At 46.9% G+C, this 18187-nt stretch overlaps 1 protein-coding gene across 4 annotated transcripts in view; it reads left to right on the top strand.

Moving 5' to 3' along the window:
* SLC7A1 (solute carrier family 7 member 1) overlaps nucleotides 1-18187 on the top strand; it is an 87253-nt gene that overhangs the window by 41964 nt on the left and 27102 nt on the right. For 3 of the 4 annotated variants that reach the window (XM_054446535.2, XM_063650730.1, XM_054446537.2), the window contains one exon: nucleotides 956-1055. The exons of the other annotated variant lie outside the window; for it this stretch is intronic. The gene's annotated coding sequence lies outside the window, so the exon portion shown is untranslated. The remainder of the gene's footprint in view (nucleotides 1-955; nucleotides 1056-18187) is intronic. 4 annotated transcript variants of the gene reach the window in all.

The following is an 18187-nucleotide window of genomic DNA, read 5'->3' as shown; positions in this document are numbered from 1 at the left end:
ATGAAAGATGATGTAGGTGGGAATAGAATAAGATTCCAATTGTGGGAAATCTGGTTTGCTGCTAAGTTATAAAACTCTAGCTGTTGATTAGCATCTTTATGTGCATGTTTTGTGTAATGATAATCTTGTCTGGGTTCACATTAGGTGCAAATCATATTTCAGACAGCTTAATTAAACCTCTTCAGCTCCTGGGTGAGTGCAAGAATCTGTGCAGAGTGTAAATGGTAAGATTTAGAAAACAAAGGACTTTATATGCCATGCATCTACGAGGTTCTAAGTAGCGTGTCCTCAGGCTGCGTTCACACCAGGTACTCCCAGTCACTGGCCAGCACGATTCCATTCCAAGGCAACAAGGTCCTGCATCCCAGATTTAGGATAACCTTCTGCCCATGCTGAGACTCTTGGTGTTACGGGCACGTGTATGCTTTGTGCTGCCATGGCAGCTGTTAATAGTACCCATAGAACTCCATCACCAAATTCTCGATTGTACGAATTGGAGTCCAAGTGTTTTCAGCAGACACCAGCTAAGGTTTTCTGCCCCTGCTGGCCTTGCTGGTCAATACCAGTGTCAGGAGTGGACTCGTTCCCCTTCATGGCCCCTGAGCGGGGCCTCAGAGCTTTTGCATGCCTACAACTGTGCCCTAGATTTGTGAATTGCCGGTGTGACGCTTTTATATCTTCCTCTTTGAAATATGAGAGTCAGTTTCAGAGGTAAAGCAGTGGAATCTCTGGTGCGGAGGGCATCTAGTCTGGCTCCCCATCTTCTCCCTGAATTTCCCCGATGATGCCCCATGGTGGGCCCCTTTGCCGTCAAGCCTGTCTTCAGCTGCTGTTAAGGTGGCATGTGCCTCCTGCTGCAGGGCTGAGCTGAATCCATTCTCACCGTACCAGCCACAGACTTGGAGATTCTGAGGTTGAAACTGAACATATCTGATGGCTCTTCCTTGCCTTTCAGGATTCTGAAACCTTCCTTGTAACCTTCCTGAGACATCTTTGCTGCAAGATTGAGGCTGTCCTCTGGTGAGAAGGTGGTGAGGCTTCCCGTCATATTCCAGGTACAGTCTGCCTGTCAGCACAACAGCAGAATATATGTTACTCTGTTTTGTACCAGAATATGTTATTCATTTAGACGGCTAGTTGTCTGTTGACTTTTTAAGTTAACTGTCAACTAAAACCCCCAGTTGTCTTTTTTTTTAGATTTCCAAATGCTGTAATTTTTCAGACTCATGTGGCTACCTCTCCAGACCCATTGACCCAGCAGAAAACAAGCTTGTCTTTTCACTTTAGTGTGTTCCTTAAATTCCTGCATTTCCTTCAAACAGAACTCTTCATATCCGACTGGCCAGGCCTTCCGTCCCTGAGGCCTGGTCACCAGGGTAGGCTCTGGGGAAGGATCAGCCTGGAGCTGTCCCTCATCATTCCTGGCGTGGACATTGGGCGCTGTGTCTCGTGCTCTATGTGCCACCCAGCTTCTGGGCACTGGCGTGCAGCACAGCGGCTGTGATGCATCCTGCCATGTTTCTCTCTGTGACTCTTGGAGCCTTTGCACTTCTCAAGGTCAAGGGCTGCTTCCAGTTTTCTTCCTGCCCCAGAACTTTTCATCTTGCTCCCATTCTTCTCACTCTTCTCCTTACTTCTCTCCCTTTTACTTAGGAATTCTGCTGTAACTTGTTCTTGGTTTAGGCGCCGTAACCATCTGCTCTAGGGCAGTGGTGTTTCAGGCTGTTCCCTGCAGCTTGAGAGTTAATTCCAAGTGGGCATAAGAGCCAAGTGGGGCAGGGGGGCGGTCAAGGCTGGCCAGTGAGGCTGTCTGTCCCCTAACTCTCTTTAAATATGAGTAGCTTCATTTTTATCTGATTCTTCTATTTGGGTTTGGCATAGGATATAGTTCGGGTGCCGAGACCAGCTTGGTCGGAGACCCTAACCCAGCGGTGCTAGAGAAATTGAAGAAACACACACAGAAATATAGAGTGTGGAGTGGGAAATCGGGGCTGACAGCCTTCAGAGCTGAGAGCCTCGAACAGAGATTTACCCACATATTTATTGACAGCAAGCCAGTGATAAGCATTATTTCTATAGATTATAGATTAACTAAAAGTATTCCTTACGGGAAACAAAGGGATGGGTCTGGCTAGTTATCTGCAGCAGGAACATGTCCTTAAGGCACAGATCACTCATGATAATGTTTGTGGTTTAGGAACACCTTTAAGCGGTTTTCCGTCCTTGGTGGGCCAGGTGTTCCTTGCCCTCATTTCGTTAAACCAATGACCTTCAATGTGGGCGTCATGGCCATCACAAACAGGTCACAGTGCTGCAGAGATTTTGTTTATGGCCAGTTCTGGGGCCAGTTTATGGCCAGATTTGGGGGCCTGTTCCCAACATTTGGGAAAAAGAGTTCCACTATAAAATACTTTAAACTAATTGCTCTGGTCATTTTTCCATTAAACTAAAAATGTTTACTGAGTATGGGGTCTTCATCATTATCCTTGCTATTTCATCACAAAAAACAGAGGTAAAACTCTTCAGTTGAGGGAAAGTGTGTGTGTGTGTGTGTGAGTGTGTGTGTGTGTGTGTGATGACCCTCATCTGACTTGTCTCCCACTCTCTTACATTCTTACAGTCATTTGCGGCCATTCATATTGTTAATTCTGAGACTATGGCTATATTAGGAATGCACACATACTTAGGCTCAGCAGCCCACACAGAGTTCTTAATCAGAAGGACTTCTGGGGGATATAGCCAGTGACCTTTGCCGCATGTAAGCAACTTTGAGCAGCCTGCCTTGAAATAAGAATTAAGGAGGAAGGAGGGGCTGCCCATAAGCTTCAAGTTCCTGGGGAGGATTAGGCTATAAGTAAGCACCTTGTTTATGAGGCTGCTACAACCTTGTAAGTGTCAGAAACAAAGGTGCAGAATTACCAGGTGCACCTTCCCAAAGGCAGTGGGTAAAATTAGCTGCTGGCCAGCAGGGAAGTGGGAGGACATTCTGCACAGGCCAGAAGCCACTGTGTGTCAGGGTGTGTGAGCCTTGAGCACCGTTTTCTTTCCTTCCCTGTTTAGGTGCTTAATTAGTAGCATGACTTAAATTAGAGTGAGTTCATTCTGCATTCTTCCCCCTGCTGCCCCAGTCAGATGTGTTTCTGCTGTCTTAACAGACTATTTTAGAACATCTTCCGATGTTACCTAACACTGGGGCTGGGCGTCGACATCTGAGTGAATAGCCTAAGTCAGTCAGAGTCTTCTGCTTCTTGGGCTGGGCAGTGCATTATCAAGGTGTGAGGGGAAGCCCTTGGGTAGTGTTGGGGCACAAGTCCTGAACCCTGTCTGAATCGGGGGAATTTATGGCTTACTGGGCACCGCCATGATGTCATCTTTTCCTGTTGAAGAGAATCAGGCCAGGTGCCAGATGGTAACATAGGTGCCACATCTCCTGGAGGCCTTTCGGTCTTGGCCACGTTTGTTGTTTGGTTTATCACATTCTGTCTTCTCTCTTCTGTTCTGTTCCCTGCTCTTCCTCAGCCTCTGCAAAGAGGGAAGGCACACAGTAGATGCATAATAGGTAGTTGTTGCATGGATCGATCATTGTGAACAGTTACTTGCTTGCTTCTTTCTTTCCAGACTGTGCACTCTGAGGTCAGGGACAATGTGTGGTCTCATCTTTATAGCTCCCATAACTTCCTAAGACCATGGCCCAAGGAAGATCACCCAATTTTTTAAAAAATGAAATAACAGCTATTTAATGTATGCCATTTTTCCAGGAGGAGGAAATTACTTTCAAATCATTCAGACTCCATTAAGACAAAATAGCTTCAGGCGAAGTTGTGGTTATCCCCACCATTGAAGTAATGTATTAAAGAAAGGTTGCTGCTCTGGTTCTTAGCCCCCCAAGGATTCAGTGAGCAAATGAACACCAGTTCACTCATTATCACACAAGAGTGTTTGGACCATTTATTAGTCATCTGTTTCTCTGGCTTAAAACAACACACATCTTACTTTCTCAACGTCTCTGTGGGCCAGGAATCAGAGCAAGAGTCAGAGCTCAGCTGGGGCCTATGCTTGGGGTCTCACAGGGCTACAGTCTGGATGCTGGCCTGGGCTTGGTTTTCATCTGGAGGCTTGACTGGAGAAGTGTCCTCTTTCACGTTCCCTCAGGTTGTTGGCTGAATTCATGTTCTCTAGTTGTAGGACTGAGTCCTGGCCTCTTTTTGGCCGACATGCAGGCTGCTGTCAGCTCCCAGAGGCCAGTCGCAGTTCCTAGCAGCTGCCTGCATCTCCCAGAAGCCACCTGCAGTTGGTTGTCACGTGGGCTTCCCCAGCATGGCCGCTTGCCTCATCAAGCCAGCCCAGCACAGGTCACCTTTCCTTAATCCTTGAAAGGGGGAGTTGAAAAGTGGTTTCCGTCTGCTGTCTATTTTCATGAGAAATTATTTTGCTCCTTGCTTTTTTTTCCCCTACATTTGTCCCTGATTTTAAGTCTTCTACAGGGTCACAGCCCGACAGGACCCATTTACCCTTGCAGCCAGCACGGATGCCCTGAGCCATCACTGGCCGTGCTGGCTGGTGGGTGGCTCCGGAGTGCCCAGTTCTACTTTAGGAGCGAGGTGGGTTAAATGGCTTTTTGTGAGCTGCCTTGGAATTTAACTGCAGTTTTGTCATGTTGTTTGTATACGAAAATGTGGTCTTGGGTCTCAGATGACTGGCATGTCCGTGAACTTTTAGCAGGCAAGAGGTCCTTACAGTAGTTTTTCTGTGGCAGTGGGGACTGTAGAGAATATTATTTGGGGCATATGTTAAAATGTCTCTTTTCAGCCTTTAAGAATTCCTTAGAAAACAATAGAAGTGGCTGGGCATGGTTGCTCACACCTGTAATCCCAGGACTTTGCGAGGGTGAGGTGGGTGGATCACTTGGGGTCGTTCAAGACCAGGCTGGCCAACATGGTGAAACCCCGTCTCTACTAAAAATACAAAAATTAACTGGGTGTGGTGATGTGCGCCTCTAGTCCCAGCTACTCAGGAGGCTGAGGTGGGAGGATTGCTTGAACCCAGGAGGCGGAGGCTACAGTGAGCCGAGATGGTGCCCCTGCACTCCAGCCTGGGCGACAGAGCAAGACTCCGTCTCAAAAAACAAACAAACAATAGATGTAATCTGTGCTCTCCTTTTCTCCTGATTCTGTGAAAATGTGGAGTCTGACTGTCACAAAGCCATAACCAAAAAAGGAACAATTTTGATTATGCCCGGTTTGGAACATTTGAGTTGAATGTTGGCATATTGAGGGGCTGGCTCCGGGGTCAAGTTGGGGTGGCACTCCAGAGTGACAGTGTGTGGTCATGGTATTGGTCTGGCGCCTTCGATGAAAGCAATGCAGGTGGCACTGCCTGTGACAGATGACACATGGACCACGTGGTGTGCTGAAGGGCCAATCCACCCTTCACCCCCTCTGGCACTCTCACACGGTGGGAAGGAATGGCATTGGTCCCGCCTCCTGGGCTGCCTTGTTCTTCGCTGGCTTCCTCCTGTTCCATGCGTACTGTTTTCTTCCGGTCTTTGATTGTTCAGGTGAGCATGTGGGCAGTTGGCCATTTGTTTCCAGATACCTGAAAGGAATTTCGGGTAAATTGAATCGCATTCTCCTCTCTGATAGAGGCTATTCTCTTAGCGCCCACTAGCACGTCCGCTCCACATAAAGAGAAGGCCTCCTCATTAGAAAAGTACAACCAGTACTTGTTGAAGACCGAAGACAGGCAAGGTGGTCAGCCAGGCCAAGAGGCTGTGACATTCCTTTCAGATTAGAAGTCACATTAAAAGTGTGTTCCTTCTGGAGTGAGTGTCTGAAATTCTGGTCACCAGTGAAAAAGTGTGGTTGTGAGTAGAGCAGGAAGACCTACCATAAAATGTGGCGTTTCCTGGTGGGAATTACTTGTGCATGACATGAACTGCGTAGATAATCCCCATGGTAACTACGGATGTGTGTTTTATGTGTGTGTCAGGGCTCTTTGAGAATAAAACAGGGACCGGGGAACAAATAGATCAATATGAAAGGTCTCAGCATTTGCTTACGCAAAGGTGTTATATTAGTTGGATTAAAATATTGTGCTGTAAGGCAAGCATATTGATTTCCTACCAAAAAGGAGAAGGCTGGACCTCGAGAAGCTGGAAGTCCTCATGCTCTGTATTTTTCCCCTTCGGTGTTTCTTACATAGACCAGGTTAGTCCGCCCAAGATCATGTTTTATGGATGCTCTTCCTTTGCTTAAAACTTTTGCTTCCGAATAAAGGTGTAAATCCCTTAGCTGGCCACTGAAGACCCCTAAAGGGGCCACCCTGCTGTGCCCCAAGTCACAGATCACAGGCCAGCATGCCAGCCTCGCCCGGTTACTGACATGCCACCTGTTGTCCAGCGGGCATGGGTTCCATCTCCCCAGTTAGGTTGTTACCTGTCAAAAGGTAAGGAAGGTGTGAACCGCAAAATTCACTTGCGTTCCTTCCAATGTGTAGCTCCTAACCGTGTGTGCCTAATGTTTTAGATAGCACCAGCTTTTGAATAGCCTGTGAACTACTCCGAAGTCTGTTCTTTGGTACTCACATCAGCTTTTCTGGTAGAGGCTATCGTGTGAGAGAGGGTTGCTTTTCAGTCTGACTTGCCATTGATTCAGACTTAGGCCCAGAGAACTGTCTCAGGACACCGCTGGGAGAGTTAAGGACAGGTCTGCCTGTTACACATCCGTGACTGTTGGCTGTTTTTCTATGTCATATCAAATATGGCTGAATATTGACAGTTTCATAGGGCTCAACCTAATCCCATATAAAAGACGCTTTAACTAGTTAACATGTGGCTGTCACTTACAGCATTTTGGGGCTGTCCTGGCACTGGGGTTGTGGAGTGGAGTACTTGGTGCAGGTAGTGGAGTTTCCTCGGTGTTTTTTGGGTCAGCCCCAGACAAAGTCCTTTGTTTTTACATTTAATTTTGGAAATTTCCAAACATGCACAAATGAGAAAAGCATAATGAAGCCCTGTGTACCCGCCTATCAGCTTCTTCTAGACAGACTCGAGGTGGGCTTGGCTTGTCCTGGGACCCTCATGCCTTCCTTTGTTCTCCCTCTTTGTTGATTTCATTAAGAGATTTTCTTTCCCTTAATTCAGAAGCAGTACATACTCATTATTTAAAAATTGCTGAAATATGGAAGGAACCATTCATAATCTTCTTCTGTCTAGAGACAAATGCCTCACTTCTTCCTGCACTACAATTCTTTGTACACACTTATTTTTATGTTATAATTTTTTTAAAGGATTGCTATAATGTTGTTTTGACACTTTTTCCCTACTTGTATCAGGGACATCGTATCTCTAACGTAACACGTAATCCATCTGCTTTATCTGCCACTTCCTTCCGCATACCCTTTCCAGGCCTCTGCTATCTGTATCCTTTCCACAACTTTCCACCGAAGCCCCAGTTGGGTCCTGCAGCCAAAATTACCCACTTTTCCTCAGTCCCAGATAAAGTTCCTGTTACCTCACAGCCAGCAGGTCTTGGCTAGCAGCTGGCTGGATGGGAAGTGGATGGATTATGCTGATTCACTCCACTGCATGAATAATAATGGGCTTCATTTTTACAGGGATATCATATTTAAGAAGAGGTTGTCACTTAACTCATGACTCCTTTATATTTGTAGGATTTCAGACAGGGTAACAAATAAAGTAAGAATTATCAGGCAGCAGGGAGAATGAGCTTGGTCAAAGTTGAGTCAGTTTGGCACCTGGCAGGGAATAGGGTTTCAGGAATTAGATGACCTGGGTTCAAATCCTGGCTTCACTATTACAAGTTACGTGATGGCAGGCAATATAATCTGCCAGCTACACTCTGCGCTCTTATTCTTACAAGAGGATTAGCAGTTGTGACTTGATTGCTTCCTTGTGAGGATTTAATGCAGCAGTGCATGTGTGTGGTGGCGTGGAGCTGGTGTTGTGTGATGTTGGCTGTTTCTAGTAGGCCCCGTTCACTGTGAGGCTGTTCTTCAGGTCATTTCCTGAGCTGTGCCCCATTGTTCATAGCTTTTCTTTGTCTCCTCTTGAACCAGTGAATTTTCTAGGAGTTCCAAGTTTTTTCACAAAAAAAGTTGCTTGTGATGGTGGGGAGACTGGGGGAGAAGTGAAAATTTCCAGGAGTTTATGGATTAAGGTGTTCCCAGGCCTATGTGTGAATTGGTGGACTGCCTGGGTTTATTAAGGGTTTGTTGAGTGAATAAATGAGCGAGTGGGAAAATATCAGTCTGTGAACGTCCAGTGAAAATTAAGTTAGGTTGGCATGGAACCCTCTGCTTTGCTTTCGTTTGCAATGCTGATTCTCCTTGTGCTTTTTGGAAGAGGAAATATTTAGAAGGAGGGAAAGAAAACTAATTTAACTCCCAGGAAACCTTAGAGGCTCAGAAAATTAAAGTGCCAGTGTTCTAATCTTGAGGGAACTTTGTTTAAAACATTTCTTTTTAAATAAATGAACAAATTTGTTTAAAGAACAAGTTTCTTCTGAGATGTGAGAGCCAGTTCCATAGCCATTTCCAAGGCCTGAATGCGGTGCCGGCAGAGAACTTAAAGCCTGTTTCGTGGAAGCTCCCACTGTGGAGGGCCAGCTCCCTGGTTGGTTCTGGCTCACTGACACTGCACTTGCGAGGCAGCGGAGAGTCTCCCTGCGGACCTGCCCACAGGGTGTGCAGACTGATGTTTTCTTTCCATGCTGCCCAAGTGTGATGAAAAGGTACGTGTCAGGGGAGCCCCGGCTCCGATAGGATAGGATAGGATACCTGTTTTTGTTGTAACACATTTCTGCACTCAGGGCGTGGGCGTCTCTCCTGATGAAGCACTGCCCTCCCGAGTGATGATGGAAACACGTCGAGAGACATCAACTCTCCACTCATCCTGCTGGCTTCAGGAGGAAACGCTTTTCGTGTGTTCTCTGGTTTTTGTGAAGATGTCCTTCATAGCTTTTCCACTGGCTTCTCATTTTTTATGTCAGTCTTTGATTTGGGTAAACAGAATTGGAAGACTTGAGCTGAGTGGAGTAGGTGGTACTCACAGTGACTGTAGCAAAGCTTCGATGAAGGGAAACCCTGGTGACGGGAACCTTGAGCTGATGGGGACTGTCTGCCCTCTGCTTCTGTGAGGCAGAGACAGGTGACCAACAGATTGTAATTGGGATTTAAAAGAAAAATAGTATTATGAGGAATTAATAGCTACTCATGGGGTGATGCTGATGGTTCTTTGCATTTGAAGAGCAGCGAGTTCTGTTTTCTGGGTGTTTCCTAGTACATTGTCTTATGTGAGCCTCACAGCACCTTGCAGTGGCAGGACTGTCCATCCCCATTTTACACGTGTGGAAATGGAGACCTTGACGTTGTGCCTTGTTGAACACAGTGAATTGGGGCCTATGGAAACCTGGACAGGAAGAGTGGTAGGGACCTGAGCTGGTCCCCACAGTGGCATGGGGGCGATGGTCTGATTGGGGTGAAGCGGGTGGGCAGAGGGCGCAGCCCGTGACAGAGGTTACCTGTGAGGAGACGGGCTTGGAGAGGGCTTCCTAGACAAGACTGTTGCTTTAGATTTTAATCTGTAACTAGCATCTTTTTATATTTATATTCATTTAGAGAAACAAATTTATTCGTTGGTGACTGAAACCATTCAGTATTCAGCTAATAAGATCTCCTTTGACAGAAAGACCCTCACAAGTTGTTGATGGTCACGGTGACGATTACCTGAGACAAAAGTGGGTGTCCTGTTAGCTTCCTGAATTTCAGGTCATTGGTGATTACTGAGTGCTGTGTGTGCTGTGGTCCTGTCAATACTATTTGGTGCCTGCTAGGTGCCAGGGGCATAGAAGGATGATCAGGATGCAGCCCTTGCCCTGGGGGAGCATCTTGAGGGGGCCGAGTTGAGTCAGTGGGAAGAGCTTGGCCCCCCCGATGAGGCAGGTGTGATGTCACCTGTGCCCCCTACAACAGGGTATAGTGCCATCTGTGCCCTCTTCTGTATTTCACACCCTCTCCCCACTGCCCTCGCCACCATGCCATTCCCCAGAATTTGTTGATCTAATTCAGAGAGCAGTTCAAGGCTTTGGAGGCAGTGAGACTTGAACCCCAGCTGTACCTTTCATTGGTCAAATGCCCTTGGGGACGTTCCTTGGGAGAATGTTATAGAAGTTATTTGATTTGTGCTGGGGCCAGGCATTATTACTTAAAAAAAAATCTCCCCAGATGATTCTAATGTGCAAACAGCATTGAGAATTACTGAGTTGTAATCAAGCCTGCGTCTCCTTGTCTCTAGAATGCAAAGTATTGCCTACCTGATAAGGGGGCGAAAAGATGAAGTAAACTATGTAAAGGACTTTCATTTGGCTGGTGCTCCAGGATGTTAGGTGTTTTTAGTCATTACTATTGTTTTCTCATTGAAAACGTGACATGTCATTCTAGACTACACAGCAAATGATGGAAAAGAAGAAAATAACAACAAAAACATGCCTATAATCTCAGTTAATATTTTAGGATTTTACACCCACATACGTACTCATTGGTATTATATTATGTTCTTTTGGACTTGATGTTTTCTCATGACATTAAAAGTTGAAAACGGTTTACTGACTGCAAACCATTTCAGCAACAGATTCACGCTGTAAAGATCGCACTGGGTTCCTTCCTGAGACAGCATTGTCCACTTTCGGCCTGTGGGTTATTTGTTTATTTGTTTGGGCCTCTGCGTGGTGTGAGTGGGTGGGATCCCGGTGCTCCCGAGTTGCTTTAACCTGGCTGAGGCCCGATGCTGTGGTCTTTGCCATGCCTGCACTGGGGCCTCTGTTGGCAGTTGTTCTTGGCTGGGCAACTTCCCCACTGTGCCTGGAAGCTGTTCTGCAGTTGGTGGCTGCTCAGCCCAGGGAATGGCACCTGTGGTAGAGCCTCATGTCCTCTCCTCCCTGCATGTCCCCGCCTCTCCCCACTCTGTCCTCCTGCGGAACCTCTGATCCTTGCCTCCTCCCCACCCCTCTCCCTCCTCCTGCGGAACCTCTGATCCCTGCCTCCTCCCCACCCCTCTCCCTCCTCCTGCGGAACCTCTGATCCCTGCCTCCTTCCGCACCCCTCTCCGTGTAATGTTGCTTTTGCTGTAAGACTTAGAGTGGTGGGCTGTAAACTTTGTCTATGGGACCTCAGAGGTCCCTGGGAACTTCTGCCATCAGCCCTGTTGAGTCAGTAGGCAGAAGCACATGGCGGGGAGGCGGGGCTCTCAGGCTTTCTGATTGTGAAGTCACGGAGGCCTGAAGGACTGAAACCCCTGGTTAAGTCATCACCCTGGCCCTTGGGTCGCCTTGTGCCAGACTCGAGCAGTCACACTGCCTGCAGCTTGTGGATTTTAGAAGAGTGTAAAGTATCTTTATAACCAAGGCCTCCAGCTCTATATATGGAAGTGCCCAAATGGCTCTGTGCCTTTGTACTTCTTGATGGAAGGCCACCTTTTTTCCCCCATGAAAGTAGTGGCCTTTTGAGACAGACCTTTTCTTTGTCCCACACTCTCCTTCTGGACCCTAGTGCTCCAGGAGTGTATGTTCATTGCCTTGCACCCACCCCCACCCCACCACTCTGTGCTTTCCAAGAATAAGGACTGGAGGTTTGCCCATTTCTCTTAAACCCCAGCTGTCACAGTGCTTTGCACATAACAGGCATGGGTTCAGTCACTTTGGGTGGAATTTAGTTATATCCTCAGCATGTCACTAGCTGCCTGGGGTTAGCCAGATGCAGACCCCAGGGCCTTTAAAAGAGTCCAAGCTCAGAAGTCGTATTTCATTGTAGTCAGAGCCTCTGCCCAGTGAGACTGGGGCCTTGCACCATGCCGTTGTTTCTTTCTCTGCCGCTTACAGCACAAGTGGACGATTGTTTTTTTAAGCTGCATAATTTTGAACCACCCCTCCTATCCTCATACTTTTGATTCTTTGATTTACTCTCTCCAATTCAATTTTCTTATGGTCGTGGAGCTCATTTAGTCTTTTTTTTTTTTTTTTTTTTTTTGAAACAGGATCTTCCTCTGTCACCGAGGCTGGAGTGCAGTGTGTGATCACGGTTCACTGCAGTCTTGATTTCCTGGGCTCGAGCCATCCTACTGGCTCAGCCTCCTGAGTAGCTGGGACCACAGATGCATACCACAGTGCCCGGCTAATTTTAAATTTTTTGTAGAGATGATGTCTTGCCATGTGGCCCAGGCTGGTTTCGAATGAGCCCATGTAGTCTTTTTTTTTGAGACAGATTTCACTGTTGTCACCCAGGCTGGAGTGCAATGGCGTGATCTCGGCTCACTGTAACCTCCGCCTTCCAGGTTCAAGCAATTCTCCTGCCTCAGCCTCCCGGGTAGCTGGGATTACAGGCGCCTGCCACCATGCCCAGCTAATTTTTGTATTTTTAGTAGAGATGGTGTTTCACCATGTTGGCCAGGCTGGTCTCCAACTCCTGACCTCAGGTGATCCACCCACCTCAGCCTCCCAAAGTGCTGGGATTACAGGCGTGAGCCACCGTGCCTGGCCGAGCTCATGTAGTCTTTAGTGACGCTTTGCACAGTGAAAGGTATTCTCTGCCTGTACTCCCCGTAGGTGAACATGCCTTCTGCAATGCAGAATGACTTTGGAAAGATTGTATGTGTTTTTTTTATGATAAAAATAAAATAGAATTTTTAAAGAGAATTTTGAAAAGTATTATGAGAGTGAATAGTAAAATTACTGCTATTAATATTTTGATATACTTTTTATCTGGCATTTAAAGAATACATATGTACTTTGTTTATCCAAAAATATATACTTTTGTAGTATTTTTCTGTGAACCTGTCATTAACATTTCTTCATTGTCCATACATAGTCTAGAAAGACATTCTTAATGGCTACATTATTTTGTCATATTTTATTACAAGTTATTCATAATTTTTCCTACTCTTGGACAGGAAGGGTTTTTCTCATTTTTTCCACTTCTCTTAGTGACATCCTGTTAACATCCAGAATGATGTTAAACTGTATTCAACATTTGTGAGCATGTTACTCACGATTTTCCCAATTATGCTAGTCTCTATTTGTCAGTCTTCTATACATTGTACATGAATTGAATGTTTATGAATAGGGGTTTTCCCTTTGATATGTACTAAACTTGTTAAGATCAATCCTCCCATCTGCTCCCTGCCCCTCACGCCCAAATTGGCAGTAGCTTCTGATGACAGGAGAAAGACTGTGGTCTACCATTGTACCAGGCTCAGTTCACCTGGGATCAGTGAGTGCATGTTAGGTCAGTTATGACCTGTCCTCTCATGGTCTTAGGCACTGACCACCGTTAATTTCCTTTTCCGTTCTGAGTCTCTGCCTGTTAAGGGACCTCCATTGCTCCTTCTCAAGACCATGTTCAGTTCTGTCTCTTTCGTACCTCTTTTTTTATAACACCATGCCTACCTCCTTCCGTCTCCATCCTTAGTGTCTGCCAGTCCCATCTGATATGACTTGTTTTTCAAAATGTAAGTTCTTGCACCTGGGCCTCCTAACATCTGGGGGGAAGTGGACCCTGCTTTGAGATCACTTCCTTCCACACAGGTTTTGCCCTTGTCATTGAGACTCCACGTCCTCTCTCATCGTGGCCAGCATCCCCTTCTCCCACCTGTGGCTGCAGCTCACTCAGCTGTGCGAGCCCTGCCCCCTCTGTGCACACTCAGTCTGGAACACTCCTTGACTGCTGGGCAGCTGCCCACATGCCAGCCATGAGGTTGGCCAGCCAGTCTTGTTGAGGAAAGCTGAAAAGACGCCATTGACTATGCCCACCCATTCGTGATATCCTATAATAGTGCTACCACCCTAGTAAAGACAGAGATTCCTTAGCCTGGTACAAACATAGACCACAGTCTTTCTCCTGCAAGGGTGAAAGATTTTCCTCTGGATGGCTCCCGCCACGTGCCTGGAGAAAGGGGTCAACTGGGGCCTGGCCATTCTGAAGGCCACTGAAAGGGGAAGCTAAAAGTGTTGGCTTCTTAAAGATCCCAAGATGAAGATTTTCTTGAAGGAAGGGCATTTCCGAGTGTAGCATAACAGCTTGCTTTTGACTCCTCCTGGCCCCCAAGGAAGCCATTAAGCTGGAATGTATCAGTGGTGGAATGATCTGTTAAATTCAAGGGTGAAAACATCACACCATTCACCCTGCTCACTTGTATCAGAAATCTTTAAAATAGAGCATAAGAGAGTCTTTATCTCAAATTCTGACCCATTGGGTCATTTTACTCCTGGCATTATGTGGTGGTTACTAGAATAGAATGCAGAGTTAGAATTCCTGTGGGAAACTTGCTTTTCTGAGGATACCCCTCAGGTAAGTGTTCTTTGATAATAAATGACAGGGGGCAAGATGGATCCGAGACCCTTGGGGTTGCAGGATTTCCATCAAACCCTCAAATAAAAGGAGGCGTCGACTGTTGTATAAATTCCTCCCCACCTAATTTCCAGGTAATGCTCTCAAAGTATTCTGGCAACTTTCTGTGTAATCCCCAACAGCAGGAAGTCTCTACCAACCTGACTTTGCTTGCTGGGGTTGGAATGGTTAGACTAAGTCTGTGCAGAGTAGCTTCGTGCAGCCTCACTGTTGGTTGAACAACCAGCTTTGGAGTCCTGACATGAATGTAAGAGCTGGTATAATGTGTACAAAATGCTGACAGATAAAACCACTTGGAGAACAGGTTTTTGCATTACTTCCAAGGAGACAGGATATTTCTTAAAATAAACCCAGGACAGAGTAAGTGTCTCATTTTCTCCTACCCTGGGAAGTAGGAATGAACACCTAGCCTGAGATATTTACATTCTCCAGATTATCAGCCCTGGGCTTCTCAGCAGCAGTTGGCTGCATCTTTGTTCCACTGTCTTCCAAAGGAATTGAGTTTGCCCTCTCCCTAGATAGCGAGCAATACTTAAGAAGTAACCAAGGTAAAAGTAATCTCCTGTAGGGGTCCCAGCTGTCCCCACCCCACCCCACTGAGACCCAAGCCCTTCCCTCCCGCACTTCCCTGGGCTTGGTGCGGGGGAAACAGGCCAAGAACTATACCCGAATAAAACGGGCCGCTGCGTGCCTATTCAGGGGAAATGAGCTGCAGCTGTGCACAGGTGTCTCACCAGAAAGTCCCTTTTCACATTATGTTAGAAAACCATTATCTGTATCTAAGCTTACAGTAATTTAATAACCTGCCCCTTCATTTTGAAGGGGGTGCAGAGGTCCCCCCAGCATAAGTTGCTTTGTTCTTTGAGTGGGTTTTCAACTGGCAGCAGTGATCTGTGCTGTGGTTACATACGTGCATGTGTGCACATAGGCTTTGCATCTGCACACCTCCATGGGCGTCATTTGTCCTCTTATGCGAGCAGCCGGCTCACATTCGCCTTCCGTTCTACAGAGGCCCAGAACTATGTAACTGTAGTGTGTCTGGGCTCTGGTGCGCTCCTTGCCAAGAATCCGTTTGGTTACTCTTGTGGCTTTGGTTCTGCCTAGGACAACAGCACGCTTTTGAGAAAGGAGTGCAAACAGGGAACAGCCCTCCTGAAAAGCCCAGGACAGAGAAAGGCAGGGCGACCCCTTCTCACCTTCTGGGCGCGCTTGGGTTATGTTATCCTGTGAGGCATAGGAAAGAAAATGCTATTGAGTAGCATTGTCTTTCCCTTGCACTTGGCCTTTGGTGTTTTATGGAGAGAATCTGCTTATTCTTGAGCAGAAGTGACATCTGGGAGAGGCTGGGAGCAGGCAGGCACTGTCTGTGCATCCCCTAGCCACATTTCCCAGCCAGATCCGAAACAGGAGCTTTCACACCCTGTTTCTCTTCAAGGCTCCGTCTACTTAAACGACTCCCCTCCCTGCCAAAAGGGATATTGAGAAGTGACTTTGCAGCAATTTTTGCACATCTCCCAGCACAGGCTTTTCAGCCGAGGGCTATGTTGCAATGTTGCATTTTCCCTTCCAGCTTACTATCCACACAATTGTTTACTAAACGCTTTGTTGTGCTTTGCAATTTGACTTGAATAAATCTGGATAATTCCCCAAAAGGAAGAAAAGAAAAAGGCATTTCCAGGAGAAATCACCCCCTGAGCCTGCAGATCCTGGGGTCCCAGCAGCACTAGGTCCTTGGTTCCTGCTCCTCCTCCTCCCTAGTGCCACTCGGAGGCTCTCACTTAACTGCCCAGGAAGCCGCGGGCATCCCTGTCTTGCTGAGACGCCTCAGAACTGCTCTGGCACGAGAGCTTGCTGAAGCAGTCCCTTGTGTTGCTGAAAGCAACCTGGGAAGCCATCCATCTCTCTGCTTGCTCTTCCCTTGGCCTCAGGGGCCCTTTTCCTGCTCTTCTCAAACTCTGGGGTCTGATTTTCCCACTCCATCACTGTTCCACAAGCCGCGCTCCCTCCTCATTTCCTCCCCACTTTGCCCCACCTGCTACACCATGATATCATTTCCTTCCTACCTGTGATACCACCGGAACCCCAGAGGAGGACTGCGCCTGCAGCGCCCGTGACCCTGTTTGACACTTGGCTCTCGAGCTGTTTTCCCCATCTATGTAACAAAGGGATAGGATGAGATGATTTTTATTCCCCATTCTAGCTCAAAATTTTATGAGTCTTGAGATTATTCTCTTCCCTTGGCCTGTCAGATAAAACAGAGCAGGCACCACCCCCAGTTGCTCCACGACCTGGAGCTGATCAGTGATGCGACCATTGCTGAGGGGCCCTGAGCTGCAGTGTGGGGAGGCCCTGCTGCACTGCGCCCGCCCGGCAGCTGAGGGTGCAAAGGTGTGGGCAGGCAGGAAAGTGTTCAAGTGGTTAGGCACAGACTTTTCTAGAATTGTTGTCTCAAGTGATTTAATTGCAGCTAAGTTAGATCAATAAATACCAACTGATGATCAACATGAATAATTGGTGATTTTTTGTGTGTACCTTAGTAGCCAAAAGTCATGACAATAGCATATCTGTGCACACACTGTTGTTTTGTCTTAGATTTTTAAAATAAACTCTGTTTTAGGATAGTGTTAGATTTACAGAAGAATTGTGAAGAGTATAGAGCTTGCATGTGCTCCTCACCGTTTCCCATTAGGAATGTGTATCTTACGTTGGTGGGTATGTTGGTTACAATCAATATTGATGTGCTGTCACTAACTGACACCCATATTTGATTCAAGTTTCCCTCATTTTCCCCAGGTGTCCTTTTTCTGTCCCAGGATCCCATACAGGATCCCACATTGCATTTAGTCCTCACGTCTCCTTAGCTCCTCTAGGCTCTGACATTTCTCAGACTTTCCTAGTTTTTGATGACCTTGACAGAACCAGTTAGGTATTTTGTAGAACAGGATGTGTCTGGTGGTTTTCCCCTGATTAGCCTGGGGCTGTGGGTTTTTGGGGGAAAGACCGCGGAGATGAAGTGCCCCTCTCATCACATCACTCTGCCAACATGACTGTCACTGTTATTGGCCTCGGTCACCTGCCGCAGGCAGTGGTCCTCGGGTTTCTCCACTGAAGAGTTTATCTGTTTTCCCACCCCCACCCTTCCATCCTGGACTCTGTGAAAGGAAGTCTCTTCCCTTCAGATGTGGGGAGCAAAGCTCCCCCTTTTTGAGGGTGGCTGCTGGCCTGTCCTTGCCAAGGGCTCACCTGTCGCATCTGGTTGGGCAAGGTGGGCCCATAGGTTGGAGGAAAGCAATCTCAGAGCCATCCGACAAGGCGCAAGGTGTCCTGGGCCCTAATGGGGCATGTCCCATGTGAGGGTGGGATGGATGAATACATGTCCTCTCATGATAAGTGCCCAAGAGCATATCAGATATGCATATATATCATATACCACAGAGCACATCGGGCTGACATTTCAGCCCAGAAGAAAAGTGCTTCGTGTAGTAGTAACAATGACGAAAAGCCCTCACTTGTAATAACTCAACATTTTTCTGCTTCGACCTACCTCTGTGTTACCTTAAAAGTGAAAACAACTTGCTCCTTGCCCTCATGGGGTCCTAGAAAGATCCAAAAAAACATTGTTATTGCTATTCAGGGCCTCTGAGTTTTAATAATTTAACAATTTAGTTTAGTAATTAAATTAAGATATGGTTTGGTTTGCCTTCTATTACAGCATACTTGAACTAACACTTTGTTTTTCCTGGTGTATTATCTGATGACTGAGTGTAGG

This window comes from Pongo pygmaeus, chromosome 14 (assembly GCF_028885625.2).
Source record: "Pongo pygmaeus isolate AG05252 chromosome 14, NHGRI_mPonPyg2-v2.0_pri, whole genome shotgun sequence".
In the NCBI taxonomy this organism is placed as follows: domain Eukaryota; kingdom Metazoa; phylum Chordata; class Mammalia; order Primates; family Hominidae; genus Pongo; species Pongo pygmaeus.
The sequence above is the reverse complement of the archived record's forward strand: the minus strand, read 5'-3'. Positions and strand labels throughout refer to the sequence as shown.